This window comes from Dreissena polymorpha, chromosome 8, assembly GCF_020536995.1.
Source record: "Dreissena polymorpha isolate Duluth1 chromosome 8, UMN_Dpol_1.0, whole genome shotgun sequence".
In the NCBI taxonomy this organism is placed as follows: domain Eukaryota; kingdom Metazoa; phylum Mollusca; class Bivalvia; order Myida; family Dreissenidae; genus Dreissena; species Dreissena polymorpha.
The window spans coordinates 62,685,880-62,705,084 of NC_068362.1; the positions used below are offsets into that span (position 1 = coordinate 62,685,880).

Consider the following 19,205-nt stretch of genomic DNA (forward strand, 5'->3'; position numbering starts at 1 on the left):
GAGAGAGAGAGAGAGAGAGAGAGAGAGAGAAGAGAGAGGAGAGAGAGAGATCGAGAGAGAGGAGAGAGAGAGAGAGAGATAGAGAGAGAGGGAGAAGAGAGAGAGAGAGAGAGAGGGAGAGCTAGATCTAGATAGAGAGAGAGAGAGAGAGATCTAGAGAGAGAGCTCTTAGAGAGCTCTCTCTCTCTCGAGATCTCTCTCTCTCTCTCTCTCTCTCTCTCTATCTCTCTCTCTCTTCTCTCTCCTCTCTCTCTCTCTCTCTCTCTCTCTTTTCTCTCACACCCGTCTCATCCCACTTTGTAATATCTTTTTACATTTATGATTGTTTGATGAAAAAATATTAGAACTAAGGTCTGGTGAATTGTAAATACCTACTCCTATACTTATTTAAAATTGAAAATAACGTTAAACAAGACTTATCTCGGACTTTATAGGACATGGTACAATATATTACTTTTCGGGGTTTTATTACAAAACGGGTTGTTACTGTCGATCCGAAGTGTAATAATGCATCGCAACCCACTTTGTAATAAATTATTACATTCATGATTTGTTGATGGAGTCTATAAGAACAAAGGTCGGGGGAACATTCAATACCTACTCTAAAACAAATTAAAACATGAAAACAACTTCTAAAAAAGTCTGTATCTCTGATTTAATGGACATGATAAAATTTATTACATTTCGGGTTTTTATTACAAAACGGGTTGTTACTGTCGACCCGAAATGTAATAATGCAACGCAACCCACTTTGTAATAAATTATTGCATTCATTATTTGCTGATGGAGTCTATTAGAACAAAGGTCGGGGAACAGTCAATACCTACTCTAAAACTTATTTTAAAAAACCTACTCTAAAACTAATTTAAACATGAAAATAACTTCTAAAAAAGTCTGTATCTCTGATTTAATGGACATGATAAAATTTATTACATTTCGGGTTTTTATTACACAACGGGTTGTTATTGTCTCAACCCGAAATGTTATAATGCATCGCAACCCACTTTGTAATAAATTATGACATTCATGATTTGTTGATGGAGTCTTTAAGAACAAAGGTCGGGGTAGCAGTCAATACCTACTCTAAAACTAATTTAAACATGAAAATAACTTCTAAAAATGTCTGTATCTCTGATTTAATGGACATGATAAAATTTATTACATTTCGGGTTTTTATTACAAAACGGGTTGTTACTGTCGACCCGAAATGTAATAATGCATCGCAACCCAATTTGTAATAATTATTACAATTTGGGTTTTTATTACAAACGGGTCGTAAAACTAGTATAAATAAAGTATAATTCTGTTCTACTTTGTTTTTTTTAAAATAAACTGTTAAAAACAGTAGACAAGTATAAGCTTTATAGCCCCGTGTATTGAATATATGGCCATGCATGTTCTCATATGGGTGGTTTTAAAATGAAAAAAATACCTACGTAGCGACAACAAGTTAATACCTAAAGGTCAGTGTATAGTGGTAACTATTTACGTTCTACTCGCTAATAGTTCTTCATTATCCAATTAACGTTATAAGGAAGCATACACATATTGATAATTTATCGACAATAAACATATTTGATAACTCGCACAAACAACAATGTGTCATTTCATCATTATTTTTCTAAAATCATTATTGTTTGATTTTGAACATTACAGTTCCAAACACGAAGCATCCATTCATAACACAAGCTGCAAAAGCTTCTTTTTCATAACAATCATTACGTTCTAAACATATGGGCTTATGTAAAAGAAACGTCAACAGTAAACGTTTATTTTTCAATGATTTACTTATTGTGAACAGAGGTATAAGTATAAGTATTTTGCTAATGGTGTGGGTGTGTTGTGGTGGACCACATCGTTAACAAAAGCCATGGGCGAAGTTATCAATTTTAATGCTGACATTGACCCATCAATATAGATCAATATAGGCATAACGGAAAAACAGTACAAACGCAATAACACACATTAAAAAAGAGAATAAAAAAACACAAACATTATGAAGAACGAAATGAAATTAATATAACGTTTATTTCACACATATATCAGAATTATTTCACACATATATCAGAATACAATAATTATTATATTAACATAAAAATACTGAAACTCACCGGGTAGTAAAAGAGATATACTTGTAGAACTGGCGTCAAATTAATGTTATGGCTAATTTGCAAGCGTGGACAGTAAATTCATAACAAATGCAACAGTGATATTGAATTACCAGTGAAAATCTTGCCTCGGATAATTTTTTTGATATGATTTGACCTAATACTATTGCATCAGCACTCATGGGTGAAAGCGCACTAGAGAGAGGACAGAATTCCCACAAAACAAATAAATGTATATAAATACATGGACTGCAATTAAGTAGCAGTTTTCCAAGTGTGTTCGTCGTGCTTAATAAAACTTATCACAACCTTATTTCACGTCAGCATTCAATTTCTATCACATATTGGAGGCGTTACCTATAAGGGACAAAGATTGGAATCATGGGATTGCTTAATAGGTACGATGAAGCATAGTAGGAAAAAATATTGTTGAAATCTTCAAATCTTTATTTTCATGCAAGTTCATGGCAAATTACCTATATAATACACGTCAATAAACACAACACAATATAACAATATAAAACATTAAACAAGGATTAAAGCTGATAAAAAAACGTATGTGTGTTATTTCATTCTTATGCAAAATAAGAATGGATGGGTTGGTATCTAGGGAATTTTCATCACTGCAGTATTTATTAAAATTAAATGTCATGTATTTAATCGTAACAAACTATAAACATTTACTCGGGGGGAGGGGAGGGGGATGGGGGTTTCTTGTGCAGACTACGTTCAAGTGAGTTCAGCATATTTGTTTGGACGAATATTTTCACCCTTAAAGCCACTGTTTATATTTTATAAAGGACAGACGTTTTAATGTGTTAATGGTGTTTGTGCTTCTTTCGTTGTTTTTTTATTTGGATTAAACATATTTATTTCATCCAATACACATTTGTTTTACTTGACTTACATGGACAATTGATACAATGAACATGATACTACGTATAATACAATTTCCTCACATAAAAACGCAGGATTTGTGCCTTTGTACACTGAAATGTGACATAATCGCTGTGTGTATTTTTTAAGGCTCTTTTATCTACCCTAATCAATTTATGAAGAAATTAAATATTGGTAAAAATCCTCCTTGTAATAATTTTTAGAAGCACATTATGGGAGCTTACTAACAAACGACAACCACAGAGACCATACCAATGTACAATGGCTTAACAGATCATATGTTTTATTTGAAAACATATTCATTTTTTAAACACAATAATGTAGTATTTGTATTATTAAAGTAGCAAACGTGCAATTTTATGTATGTTTATTTGTATACAATATTTAAGCCGGAGTGACAAGGACGGGGGCGGATTGACAGACGAAGACAGAGAGAGAAAGTAATACAGAGAAACAGAAAGATAGCAAACTTGACATATGTTCGATAGATATCGGTATGAGAACACTTGAAAATAACTTTATCGTTACAAAAGCGTGGCGTTGAACGTCTTAATCGAAACTATGTGTGAAATAATAACCTAGTGCAGTGCTATGGTCACGATACGTGTTATCTATTTTTCAGTTAAAGATTATAGTTTCATTTAGTTTTATTCAAATAGAAATCAAGTTTAACCTCGCTTGTATTCCCGTATTTTATTTATACACACTACATTAATTGTATTTTATATATCAAGATGAGAATGATGTTTATGCAGATCAGTTTATAGTGTTAACCCTTTAGGTTGTTATATATATTTGTTATACGTGTTTAGCAAATCTATGAAAATTATAGTTGCACATTGATATTACTGCTATTCAATGGTTGTCACACAATTTACAAGTTGCGTAACTCCCATGAAAGTAAATAAAGCTGTTTACGACCTCTAATGCGTGCGGTTAATTAATAACAAGTGTTATTAATATTTGTGTTGTTGCTGTGTATTAAGAAAGATACCGTGAGTAAAATTTGGATAAAATTCATCGATTTGTGGCAGCGAGAACATGCCTAGATATATCAAGAATACAGGCTTACTGGAAAACAGGCTTACTCGGACGCCGCAATTCACTGTTTTATTTTAAACCTATTCATTTTAGCTCGATTGCATCGAAAGCCTAAGGCTTATATAAACGCTCTCGAGTCCGTTTCCTGGGCCTAGAATCAGTACTTGGTGTCTTTGGGGGAGATCTAAAGAACGTTCACGCAATGGGAATCGATACCGTGACCTCCCTGTCGCTAGGCGGACACCATATCCATTACACCACGGCGACCTGTATTACGCCACGGCGACATGTTTTAACATCAAGTAAATAACATTTTTCACAAATTTAATTGAAATAATATATTGTGGTTATAATCGTTAGATATTTATTAATTATTGATAAGGCATTCATATACAGGCTGAACATAACGGCCTAAATCGTTGATGAAAAAGCTGTCTGTTTAATTAAAAAAGAAAGCCTACTTGTCACCAATAAATAAAAATGTGAAAGGAATAGAACGTCAACCTTTTGTTAATGGCATTTGTAGGTTAACAATCCACTTAAGAATCTGCTATCTACTGAACATCCGATTACAGTCGCAACTTTATTTGTTGTAAATATTTGGTTAGTACATGTAGATGTGAATTAAGTTTAGTGTGTGCCACAAGGTTATTCGTCGCTTATCAAACACGGATTAACTCATAAACATTGCCACTTCATTTTTTATGAAAATGTATCCGGTAACCCATTTATTAGACCGATATTCCACAAAGAAACTGGATTTTTAAATACATCAGACAGTTTTGTATCAGGTCAATATCAGCCGTTCAGTATGATACCGAGACTATGATTATAGACGTCCGTGAACCTTACAACTGTTGATAAGAATATCTGACAAAGCGTTTTTTCTTATCTGTCATTGACCGAGTTTCGGTGATCACGCGTCCTCTATGTTATCAGTTAAAACGCATGTAAAATTCGTGTTTGGTTTGTTTCATATGTCTTTCAGTGTCGTTTAACAAATCACGTTTACATTCCAGTATAGCCTGGGGAAACCGTCTTAGTGAGTGCTTTCAGTTGATAAACGCATCCACAAGTAGGTAGAACAATTTAATAACTTATTTAAACTGGCAAATGATAATTATAAAACCGTCTCAATAGGAAAGCATTTTAAACAATACAGTTATGTGATATTTAATAGCGATATGGCGTTTTCAATATTCCCGAAGCCACTATTGCCCAGAAGTTGAAAGTTAGAAATTACCTCTTGATGTTCTGAGTTCGAAGGTAATAAGTTTTATTCAATTTGTAGTATTGCTATTGTATGTATTTAATACCATTCCAAATGTTAGTATAAAGTAACAAAACATTCGTTTATATATTGTATTTACATGAACTTTTGTACTCGAAAATCGACATGCATGTCTTCTACTTATTTAGGCAATATATCATTTTGCATATAATGTGAGAAACAAGAAACACCAATTTCACGTTCGAAGGAAAATATACAAACATGCTTAAACAGCTGTGTTATTACAGTTAAGAAACAACCATTTGTAAAATCTGTTTTTTGCTCATTAATCGTTAATATATTGACGGCGGTGCTTTGTTCTAGCGCATGAAGATGCATGTGAATAAAGTTTTGGCTTATTTTGGTAGGACATTACTTAAGCTATTGACCTTTAAATGAGTCAAATAGAGCAGTTTTTAACGCATGGGGTTAGTTTCATAGCAATAGCAGTTAGATGGTTCGTTAAATGTTATTGATTGGAGATTATATAAAAAGTAAACTGAATGTTGAAAACCATTAAGTACATTGTATAATGCATCTCGTTTATGAATTGCGTAATAGTTCATGCAAAAGTAAAATATAACAATATATTCGTAAAAAATGTGCCGGGTCACACTACTTTTAGTTCTTTTATAAGTTTTCAAAAATATAACACATCCCGAGTTATTGTAGTTAAATTAAAATCAGATCTTAAATGGACTTAAATCTTATTGTGTATTTGTGAACTGTGTATTGATAGTATCCCTAAGGTGGTGGAAGGGTATTGTAATCAAGTTGTGCTTGCCTATTAGATATTTGATAGCAACAAGATATGTACATGGGATATTTTTTAGTTAGTATTGAATACCCGGATGGCTATGTAGTTGATTTTGAACGTGAATGCAACTTGATGTATATTTAACTAGTAATTGGTCTGTATGAATTGCAATCTTTATTGTGTGTACAGTACAGCTCACGCCGCGGACAGATTCTTCTGTTAACGTATTTTAGCCGCGTATTTACTCGGCATGATGCCGAGGCACTCGGCGAAATTTCGCGGAGTGACGCCGCGTCTGTTTTTGCCTCGGCATCGATTCGCGGAGTAACGCCGCGTAGATGCGGCGATTCGCCGAGTATAACTATTTACAAATATTGATTGTATACTAATCTATAACACATGTTATCGAAATATAGAAACATACACAGAAAATACGCTGTGCGATTGTTAACATTTCTCTATATCTGCATACATTTAATTAAATTATCAATCGGATGTCATCTGTCAAAACAATTATTGTGTATGTCGATAACTAGATCTATATTGAGTAAAAGTTTACACAGTTAAATCCCGTAGATTATTTCGGAAACGAGACTTGCTTTAAACGTCTGTCATGTCGCCAAAATTGTTGCTCAATAATTTAAAGAAAATAAATGTAGTATTAGATACACATTTTACAACATGTACATGATTCTAGGCTTGTTATTCTTTAGCAAGGCAACCAGAATTCTAAATATGGCTGCCAGTGCAGCAACCATCTGCGAAAAAAGAGAGATATATTGTTGTTGCTTTGTCTAAGTTATCTCTATAACATTAATATGAGGATAAACAGTGCACCCACATCTCAACCTGTGCTTTGCGACACACTCTTTATAAATTTGAATGGGTTGTGTGCATTTCAAACTTGCGGTATAAAAAGCTATAACATAATTTTGAAAACTAAGATTATGCAATAGCGAACAACTTCAGTGCCTTCAGCGATTTGATATAATGTTTTATTTGACCGTACGATTATTAAACCTTTAACATAACATATTTTTATAAATCTTAAACTTGTAAAAATTCCAAAGTATGTATGTTATGTTCAAATACCCGTTATAATATAAAATGAAGCTTGCACTCTGGTATATATTGTTGGGACGCATTGGCCATGGCATGTATTACTAGTATGTATTTGTCTTTTGTTGAAGATCGTGTACCTTAAACATGATGAACGGGAGGGCTTGTGCGCTTGATATTTCGTTTATGTTAATACACTCAATATTTATAAGACCCATGGCGAACGCCTCATAAGTTTAAATTGTACTTGTGAAATCTGATACGGCTTTGGAAAATCCCGGTCTGTTGCAATCGATACCCCTGCAAAGCTTGTTTTTGTATATGATAAAATAGGTTTGCAAGTACGTCCTTTAATTTTTTTGGCTTGCTGTCTTAAGATTTTGTGAAATGGGAAGAACATATTTGCAATGCCAATTATTTTCAATGAATAACTTAAGTCGGGCAGACATAGCTGATATCTTATTAACTACTTTTATGTATAAAACTTCCGTGTGTAACGCAAATGCTTGATATATATTTGTTATTCAAATTTTCGGAACTGGACAAACCGATCGTTAAACTGATACTAGATTGCACACTCTTAAATAAAGAAAAGAAAATTCCCCTACAAGCTGGCCATTATTTACGTTATAAATAATACACTTAAAGTTTTTAGATGTGTATTTATATTCTTTTCCTACGAGACATGGTTTACTGGGATATACACGTAATAGGATGAGTTATTTTATTAAGTGCGATCAGTTATCATTTTCTGTTTGAAACAAGCATCATAAAATCGATTAATTGTATAATAGAAACACATAACATATTTTTATTATATATATTTATGGTTTTGAATTCATGTTGCATTTTATTATGTTTGTTTTTTTAATAAAAAAAGGGTATATCCTATGTACTGCAAATGACATTAAGTCTCGTCTTATTATCTACCATGTTGTTCTTTATATAATCGTCTTTTCCATAAACTCATTATAAGTATTATGGATATGTGAATAATAAAGCACAAAAATATAGTACCACATATAAATGGGGGACACACCTTCATATATTGGCAATACACCTCATTCGTTTTCTTATTTCATTCAAAAGTGTAAGCTCCCTTTAACAGGCCTACTTTTATTCCCGCATCATATTACAAGCTTAATGTTTACAGCACACAGCGGTAACATGTTACGAAACTGCAACTAAATTGCATGTTAAAACCCTCTTAAAAATGCAATAATTTATGTCAAGGCCTCAATTTCATTGTGGAAAAGTATACCGTACTTAAGCATGGCTTACGTGCATGTTAGCGCTGAAAACATGACAGTGCGCCGTTAGTTGTCAAACAAACATTTGAATACGTATTGTATCTTGCAATCTGATACAACGCCCGGAAATGGCGGTCTGATAAAATCAATATCCCAGCCAAGCCTGCTCTACATTAATATATTTTGCATACCAGCAGGCTGAATATAGTTTCTTAATTGTCCATGACAACAGGCAGATAAGTATTGAATGTGTAGAATTTCCAACGACTACAGGTGCATGCCATGGTGGTCTGATGTGTCATTATGCAAGGATATTTAATACGTGTTTCTTCCGATCATATTATTTTCCTGCCATTGTAAATTTTTTGCAATATGCATTGTATTATACATCAAGCCTTTTCAGACAACTATTTGTATGATCAAGGATAAGGAACATTCATGAACAACACGCTTTACATTGTAGTTAAGATCTTTAATCCTGTTACTTGCAAACGCCTATGCGCCATAGTGTGGTTTTCAGTAGTGAATCACATTATATTACATGTTAACTTGTATAAACAGCCATTGTATTTAAGTAGGTCATGGTTGTATTGATTGCTGAATATTTGCTTGGAGAGGCTTCTTAAGTTACAGGCGCGATTATGTAATTTGATTATTTAAGTCTAAAATAGTGTTCAGGTGATCATTTTCGTCGTAATTTTAAAGCTTTTTGGTAATGCGATCATTTTAAGTGTGGCAGTTAGAGCAGGTATAAATACCAAATGTTTCAATGCATATTTTGCCAAAAATCATGATAAAGGTTTACCACTGAAAACTTCACGCATCATTGCCTTCGATACGTATATGTAAGGCAAACGTATAATGGTGTTACGATTACAACCTTTTGGTAATTCATGACACGCAAGGAATTTTGTAAGAATAATGTAATGACAGTGTTCTTATTTTCTTAACGTAATGTTCTACACATGAATTTGCGGGGTACAGAATTCGCGCTATTTCGATTGCCAATGTGCTCCTGCGGTCTTTATCTTTAATACCCAGTCCATGTGAAGTAAAGCTACTTATTTGTAATCAGAACACTCGTTTAACCCTTTCCCTATCAGCAAAGTGGAAATGGCTATGTGCAAACAGCATAAAACCAGAACAGCCTGCGAGTAACTCGCAGTCTGTTCAGGTTTAATGCTCTTTGCTGCTCATCAGTATCTAATGTTTGTAGATGAAGGCTTAAGAACTTGAATCGAGTAAGAAAGGTCTTAAATTAAATATAACTTTCCAAGGGACTTCAAATGCGTGAAAATACGTATCTAAGTGGTAAAGGGTTAAATTGAAGCCTATTATGCTTGTTCGATGTACATGTATACACGTCAGTTCTAATGTTTAGCGGTCCACTTCTACATCTATGTTCAAATGCGGTCGTGATATTGAACATAATCAGCATCATCATCATCAGCAACAGCAGCAGCATCGGCGGCGGTGGCGGGGCGGCGGCGGCGTCGTGGTCGTCGTCGTCATTTTCATCACCATCATCATCATCATTTGCATATGATACTTCACGTGTCTGAAATATATGTGGTTCCATTAGCTGAAATACAATAATGTTCTGTGAACAGCAGTATTTGGCATACGTACGTGTTTTTTTTATGCCCCCCGAAGAGTGGCATGAAGTTTTTGAACTGTCCGTCAAGCCGTCCGTCTGTCTGTCTGTCTGTCCGTCAGTCCGTCCGTCCGTCCGAACACTTTATCATTGGTCATAACTTTTGCAATATTAAAGATAGAAACTTGATATTTGGAATGCATGTGTATCGCATGGAGCTGCACATTTTGTGTGGTCAAAGGTCAAGGGCATCCTTCAAGGTCAAAGATCAAATATATGGCTTCAAAGCGGCGCAGAAGGGGGCATTGTGTTTCTGACAAACACCTCTCTTGTTAGTTGTTCGCTTGCGAACAATTAAGATTAAGAGCTAGTTTTGCAAGTCGGTCTGCTCTTAACTACCCTAAGAACGATGACCACCGCATCTGCTTGTGCACACTGATTAGCCTGTTTATGCTTCACCACTGGTACACTGCAGACAGTGAGTGTGTGTATGTAATCAATAGTGTTTAACAGCCTGTGCGACGACATTGGCCAGTTTGTCATTGAAATCTGTACATATTGGCTGCATTCAGGGAAAACGGGGCCTTATGTATGTCCAATAAGTGGTGTCCTGTGCACACTGATTAGCGAGTGCAGTTCGCACAAGCTAATCAAGGACGACACTTTCTGATTCTATGGTGTTTTTCGTTTAAAGACAGTCTCTGGTACTGGGTTGACAATTTATGCATATGCATTAAGCCCTGTTTTTCCAAGAAGCTGCAGTCAGTATACAATACACTAATTGTTTCAGTAATGAAGGAACTGAAACAGCGTAACGGTAACGATACAGTGTGTTTAAATTATATTTTATTTAGAGGAATTGTCCGAACGTAGTTAATCTACATTGAATAAACATCATGATTTCGGAACTTGTAATCAGTTTCTATCCCAGGTAAATTATAGTTTATAAGATTGCTCGCCGAGTGACTCAGCGTCATATCACCAACAATTTCCTCGGCATCATGCCGAGGCGTGCCGCGGCGTGTCTCGGCGAACAGACACGGCGACTCGGCGACCAGATGGTCGATGCCGAGTCGACTCCGCGAACAATTGATGTCGTCAAACTCCGCGGATCGCGGAATTTGTTGGTTTTGCGTGAGCTGTACTGTATGCTAGGATAAGTAATTGTTTTATTTATGTATGGTTATACTATTGCTCAACATAACGCTTTCATTTGATTATATATAAATAATGATTAAGGTTATATAATGTGCGTACCGATCTATTTTGTAATATACTTTGCTTAACCAAAACTAATTAAAATTGTTTCTCCCGAGAGGGTTAGCTGTAGTCATAGCAGTGAGATGTAGAATTAATTAATAATTGCAGGAGAGTCAAACAGGTCACTTTTAAATTATTCATTTTTACTCTAACGTTCTTTTACTGTAAAATGGTCGATTTGAATCAATTTGCGCATGCCCAAAATGTCTTAAGATGCATAAAGAACTTCCAAAATCACCTAACGTACATATATATGCTCAATATCTTACGATAATAACAATAAAAGCAGAATTTTAATACCTAATCAATCATGTTAAACAGATATTACTGAGATTGCTTTTTATCGCTTAAATTATGTAGCAAGAGCATTTGATGTGATCGACATACCCGTAATTACAAACGATAAGAACACTTCAATCAGGTTTGCTTAACATTCTTTGTAATAATTTTATTAAACTGACTGCATTTGCATCAACAAAGTCTATCAGTCAATTAGCCAAGTATGCTTAACTGCCTTCATTACATATTTATATTTCTATATCGTTTTACAAATTACGGAAGGTTAAGAAATGCTTGTTTAATTTGTAACGAAACGATACTCAGTCCAAGTATTCTTTAACATTCCTTCCATTTTTGTTCTAAATTTACAGAGCATGTTTTGCAAATCAGTATGAGTTAGCTACGCTAAGGACGGTAACTCACTACGCTAAGAACGATTACCGCTGCCTGTTTATACTTCACTGGTGCACAGCAGACAGCTTATAATTATGTCAACAATTCACAATTTAATAAATGTTAAAATCCTTGTTTATACATTTATTGATTCTTCGGTTTAATACCATCTTTTCTTGTGATTTACATAATTTAATGAATGTTCTTGTTATTAACATAATAATGTAATACACATAATTTAATAAATGTTAAAAGTAAATATCATAAGAATATAATTTAATAAAAGTTAAAAGCCATGTTTAAGCATTAACTGATTGTTAGTTGTAACACTATCTTTTCTTGTAATTTACATAATCTTGTACTTTACACAATTTAATAAATGCTTTTGTAATTTCCATAATCTTGTAATTTACATAATTTAATAAATGTTACAAGCCCAGTTTAAGCCTTTATTGATTTTCAGGTTTAATACTATCATTTCTTGTATTTTTATAGCTTATATATGTTCAGAACCTTAACGGTAGTATGCTACATATGTATTGCTTGCGCATAAATTTTTTCTTTAGATAAAGAAATAATAAATAACATTGAAACGGTGTTATCCAATACTGAAGCTTTGCAATTAGGAACACAACAATAAAATACCATAATAACAGAGGAATGTATAAAAGTGATAAACTGATATGTATAGCTCGCTGGTAAAATCTATGTTAACCTGTTTCCATTCACTGGCGCTATCTTGTCGATACAGTGTATTGGCCAGCCAAGTGTTTATAACAGCTTGTGCGACGACATCTGTACGTTTATCATTGAAATCTGTACCTATTGGCTGCTTTCAGGGAAAACGGGTCTTAATGATGCATTAAAAGTCTGTCATGTGGGCAAAATTGTTTCTCGGTAATTTAAAAAAAATAGATTAAGTATTAGATACACATATCACAACATGTACATGATTATAGGTTTGTTATTCATTAGCAACGCAACCTGATGGTTAAAACGTACCCACAAAAGGGATATGCGTGTTAATCAAACCGAAATCTATACACAAATGTGTATTCAAATGAGCAATCATACATGTATGTGATTTACATGAACTATTTCAACCAAGGGCTGTCCTCGCCGTCAATTGAAACATTAACAATTGGTTTGATTAAACGAATGTAGTTTCCTGCCTTGATCATTCAAGGATTAAAGAAAGGTGGAGGGTTTTCTCCAACGTGAAATTTTACTTTTCTTTCATTATCACAAACGTAACAAACATAAATATGGTTACTTTAATGTTGCAATATTTGACAAATATTATGTTGTAGTTGCTTTTAATTGTGGATGGCTACTTAAAGTAAACAATGGTTATTATTCGTATTATTCTATATCCAATAAATTCATCAAATCGGCATGCTTCATATATACCAGGTGACCGTCAAATATATTCCGGTATCGGATCCTAAAAGTCTGTTTTTTTACCATATTGGACAGTTGATTACAAGTTCTCTAAGCAATTGTTTTATAACAAAAAAAGCCGTTACCGAGAAAAAGTATCCGACTGTACAATAATCGATTCACACGGACACTTGTCTTGAAAAAAGCATAGATGCAATTAAAGCATTTAAAAATCAAAATTAAAATTTAAATGAACAAAGAACTGAAGAAATTGATATAGAATAAAAAGCTAATCAGACGTTTAAACCGTACAATACGTTATACATTTGCACTCGCATACAGTTCGAAGTCGTATTGGACTCGTCCAATATGACGTCAAAGTGTCTGCTCGTCCAAATATATCTCCGTATTGAACAGTGAAACGTCGAATAATCTAAAAATATATAAAGGCGATTGTTGCGTTGTATCAGTTATTTCTCCTTATAATCTGCTTCACTTGTGACTTAGTATTCCTCAGAATACTGCTACCACTGCCTTAAGTTAACATACATATTATATATACCCTAATCCAGCAAGACATTTTTACCTTTATATAGACTCCGTTATGATTCATACTCACGTCGTATCTGTTAACAAATGCCAACAGGACGTATTCTTTTGAAGACTCGATCGTATGTTTTTTCGTTGTGCTCTCTTCTTCAAGTGATATTTTTACAAAACTCAGTAAAACCATATAAACGCACGCGACAATACCACTTATTGGCCAGCTGTTCAGTTCTCTAGAAAAAGCGAAAGCACACGCACTTAGTTATTCTTACACATCAATGAATATTACATCACTGGTATCAAATTATATACGTGCATATAGTAGCTTATAATGGCAACTATTTTTTCAAATATACAGTATGACAACACTATTCAATCCAATAGCGTTTTACAACAAATAGTTTATCGCTGTATTTGCCTAAGTGAAATAAGCAGCTAAACTTAAGAATAGCATACAATTAATGTTTTAAAGTTAAATCAGCCAGTGGTACATCAACAAGATTAAACATATAAACAAACAACAATTATAAAATAATTCTCAAAATCGACCCTATTGTAATCGAAAGGAATTTATACCGAGAACGTGCGGTTGTTTTAACTTTATCTTTGTACAATTAAGGTCAAATTGTACTGATGTAAAAAAGAAGATCTGATCAAAATTAAAGATTTAATGTATTCGTATTTTAGCCTGTTTCTATATAATGGTTATTTATAAAACAAACGGTTACCTTTTGACAAGACTGTGTGAGAACGATGTTGCGCGCACGTTGCGTCGACATTATTTTTGCATTTTGTTTTATGATCAATAAATATTCCATCAACAAACGGGATATAATCGTAAAGTAAAACCATAGTCTTTATAAACAACATGTAATTGCTTGTTCACGTTTTTAGATAAATGAAATGTATTGTATCTTGGAACAAATATTTAAAATATTGAATATTTTAATTTATTGTATGATGAGACGTATAATGCCCGTGTATTTGTGTGCATATTTGGTGTTTACGAAATCTGTAAATGGGTGAGGATCATCATGAATGAAACAAAAAGACGAACATCCAAATTTCAATGTCGACTATAGCCCAGTCGACGCTATAAGTGTCGTGCAATCATTGTTTAAATGTCATATAATTTATTAACAAATATAAGTGGTCTGCCTCTTGAATAACTTAAAGGATTATTGTTAAACGAGTCGTATGCATGTTAAGGATTTAAACTACTACTACTTCTACTACTACTACAACCACTAAGAACTAAGACCTTAGTCGAGCTTGTTGAAGGAACAAGTAGCACCTTGTTAGCTTATCTGAAGGGAACCAGGTACTCTGGTCGCTCTTAAAACTGCTTTATCTTGACTCAGCATGGGTTCTAAATGCCTTTAAAATCTTGCAAAGATCTGTGTGTTTGTCAAACAGTGGATTTTTTCAAACAGCATAATGTTTAGTAATGTCTTTCAAACTTTCCAAACATAAAAGGGTTGTATCTGTGTAGCAAAATGTTTGGTTTAAGCAGATTGGCACAACGCATAGAGTTTTATAGATATCAACTAATAAGATGTAATTGTTAATTATTTTAAGCATTTAAAGCCACACACCTTCAAATGAAAGTAAATTTAAGTACAAATAAGAAACATATTTTATCTATGCCAATTTGAATACATCTGATGGATACAAGGTTGAAATCCGTCTCTTTTGCGCTTTAAACTTTATAATAATCGCGTTTATTGAAATGGACGTATACGTCTAGAAATCCTTCTTTCGGTTTTAAAATTTAAAAAATAATACATGACTTGCTAACTAGGCTATAGATTTTTTTTATATGTCATTTAGAATATATCTGGTTGTTACAAGGTAGAAATCCGTCTTTTGGGGGGCTTTAAAACTAAAAAATAATCGCGTAGTCGAAATGGACGTATAAGTATAGAACTCATACTTTCGGTTTTAAAATTTAAAAAAAATTACTTGCTAACTAGGCTATAGATTTAATTTTATCAATGACATTTATAATATTTCTGGTGGTAACAAGGTAGAAATCCGTCTTTTGTGCGCTTTAAAACTTAAAAATAATCGCGTTTGTCGAAATGGACGTATGCGTATACAAATTCTACTTTCGGTTTTAAAATATAAAAAAATACTTGCTAACTAAGCCACATATTTAATGACAATTTTGCACATTTTCAAATTGCATCTTTATGTATTGATTAACATGTATTTCAGTTCAAGGTGTGTGGCTTTAATAGATAACACACACTCGAATTAACACTTAATTGCAATGTATTATTTTATGAATTTCATTCCATTAAATTGTGTTCATAAACTCCTAACCAAAAGTGAAAACTTAATACAAACACCCTTTGTTAAATGTCGGATCAATAACCCAACAAAGACTTGTTAGTAAATTAATAGCGCGTTCAGATAAAACCAAGTTGGCTGAAGAACTTCATTGTTTTCATTTCCAGATTGAAATTTGAAATTAAAATAAAGATAACTTCACAATTGCGCGGTAAACTTATTTTCAAATATGCCTACAGAAGTGTCGGAATATCTATTTCTGAGTGTAGGATTGCAGTTATCGAATAACGACTTATATGCTCATATACTGGTTAAAAAGCTTGCTTAGGAAATGTTGAAGTTGGTTAACTGTCAGGCGTCATTTGACTGAAATACGAATGATGAGAAGATGTTTCGCGCATATAAACTATGCATGCGTTGATTATTATACGAATAACTCAGTATTAATAAAGAGAAAAAAGTTAAGGTATTAGGATCAAATATTACGGTAAGACGGTATTATGGAGCTTTGCAATGTGTGTATTTTCTGCGCTGGTCTTCTAAATGTCAAAACAAATAACGAAATAAAAATATTAAGTGTTGACATATAACAATAAGTCGTAATGGTTGAGCCTCAAATTTAATGTCAAAAAGTTTCACTAAAGAATAAATGTCACAAATGTTCATTAAACAATTAAACGTAGTTGAGAAGACCTCAACTTGTATTTAAATGTAACGACATTTGTCTTACGTAATGGCGGCAAAGCGAGTCGTTAATAACGAGGCTTGAAATTTATTTACGCTGTGAAACATATTCATTTATTGATATGCTACGCTTTCCAAAGGGCATTTAGCTCACTGGGTTACCGGTCCTCAGTAGAAAAATCAAAGTTTGCAGACCCATAATTGTTAGAGACCTGCTTAATATAATATACGCAAAAAAGAATAGTGTTTATGTACGGTATAATACTTATGTGTCTTAATATTAACAAAGAATACATTTACATTTCTTCTTGTTGAACTACACACTACTGCTACACCAAAATTAGTACTTGAAATTCAGGAATCCAAGGTATAGGTTATATTATTGCACATATAAAATGCATTCAAAATGTTATTTTATACGCACGTATGCCTTGTGTTAAACGTAGTTTTAATTGATATATTACGATTTGTCACCTTAAGAAAATGCATATTAAAACACAATCACACGTCACCTGCATTGTCGTTAGAAATTTTCATACACTTTAAGCAATAAATAAATCAGTTATTGCTCTAAACATAGGTAGACGTGGACATACTTCGTAAAATTATGTTCAAATTATTTGAACAAACATTGAAAGGTAGACACAGTGAAACAGAAATAATTGTTGGACACCGACTTGCGGCGGTCTTTATTAAATAATTTTGTGTCGTGTTGTGCAGGAGGAGTTATGTAAAAAAAAAGTATCTTTATGTGATTGATAGTTTCTCTATCTATTAACAGTACTGTAATTCCAAATAAACAATTATAAATTGTGTCGATGTTTATGTCGTGCGTTTACTTTTTTCAGACGTTTTTTCATTACGAAAACTTATTGAAACAATCACATCCTATATGTTAACAGAAGAGTCATTCTATACATATTTGGCGGTGACGTCAATCTATTTGTATCACAGACCGTCGTCGACCAAACGAACACAGTTTAAAGTTAAACAAAATAATAGCCGCTTCGCCTGATGCTATGAACTTTGAAAAGCTTGCATTTTATGTCTGGAGATCTCGGTGTTTGCATCGATTTATTTAATAATATTTAGCGATTATCCGCGTAGTATTTGTTTATCTGATTACATTTAGGCATTTCAATGTCGGAGTTATTATATATGGTATATTCTTGTTCATGTTTTCATATTGTTAAAAAATCAGTTAATTTACAAAGTATAGTATGGATGTTTTCATGTTGTTTGTTATTCCATTATGTTCTTTAGCATGTGTACAAGACATTTAACAGCAATAACGGAGGCAAAAGTCTCATTCTCTTCGACAAGCAAATCTGAATGTATGCAATATATCTGACTCGCTTCAGCAGATTGGCTGTTATACAAAACATTTGGCTGAAAACGAATGAACTGGTATTATGTTTCACAGTAATGTGATGAATCTTACATTCGTGAATAACTATCATAGTATTGAGTATTGAAGTATCGGTCGTAGTTATGTCGAAATATATCACCGTGTGATATGAGCAAGACCCGAAACGCAGAATTTAAAATCAATAGCAAAATAAGGAAATAAAGCCATGTGTTCTATGTATGTTCTTATAATTGTGTGTAGATTGTAATTTTAGTTTCCTTGATTTGCATGTATGACCAATATGGGTTATTATTCTGACTAAGAAAATATGTTCTGCACAAGTTGTATGTAAAGCAGGTGTTATATAAATCTATGTTACATTGTTAGATTCACAACAACAAAATAATTGGCAAACACATGAACATGTCTTAATAATATTCCTATGTATCGTCACTTTTGCATAAAATGATAGCCAAATTATAGTAAGATTATTCTGGACAATTTCGGCTGTAACATATTACTGATTTCATTTTAATTTTAAATTTTCTTTTTTGTCTAATAATAAAACTAAAGATTCGTGGATTCAATGGATCAGTAATGTATACTTCAATAGCCTGCATCACATCATCATAGTTTCACTTATCAGTTACACATGTTCTGCGTTATCCCGTTATTAATGGGTGACCAGACGTGATACATCAATTGCGTTATTTTATACGACGACTTCTTTACAACCATAAATTAATCAATTATAGTTGAGCAAGCTTTGGAATCAATAGCACGATTTCATCCTCATCATCATCAGCAGCAGCAGAATCATCATCATCATCATCGTCATCATCATCATCATCATCATCATTATTATCATCATCATCATCATCACTATCATCATCATCATATTCATATTCATATTCATCATCATATTCATCATCATATTCATCATCACCATATTCCTCCTCCTCATCATCATCATCACCAACATCATCATCATCATCATCATCGTCGTAGTCGTCCTCGTCGTCGTCGTAGTCGTCGTTATCATCATCA

At 33.3% G+C, this 19,205-nt stretch overlaps 1 protein-coding gene across 7 annotated transcripts in view; it reads left to right on the top strand.

Moving 5' to 3' along the window:
• Positions 1–4,675: 4,675 nt before the first annotated feature.
• Positions 4,676–19,205, top strand: part of LOC127843160 (uncharacterized) — a 48,095-nt gene continuing 33,565 nt past the window's right edge. For 2 of the 7 annotated variants that reach the window (XM_052373019.1, XM_052373014.1), the window contains exon 1: positions 4,676–5,121. The gene's annotated coding sequence lies outside the window, so the exon portion shown is untranslated. The other 5 variants (XM_052373018.1, XM_052373015.1, XM_052373016.1 and 2 more) reach the window with 4 other exon arrangements.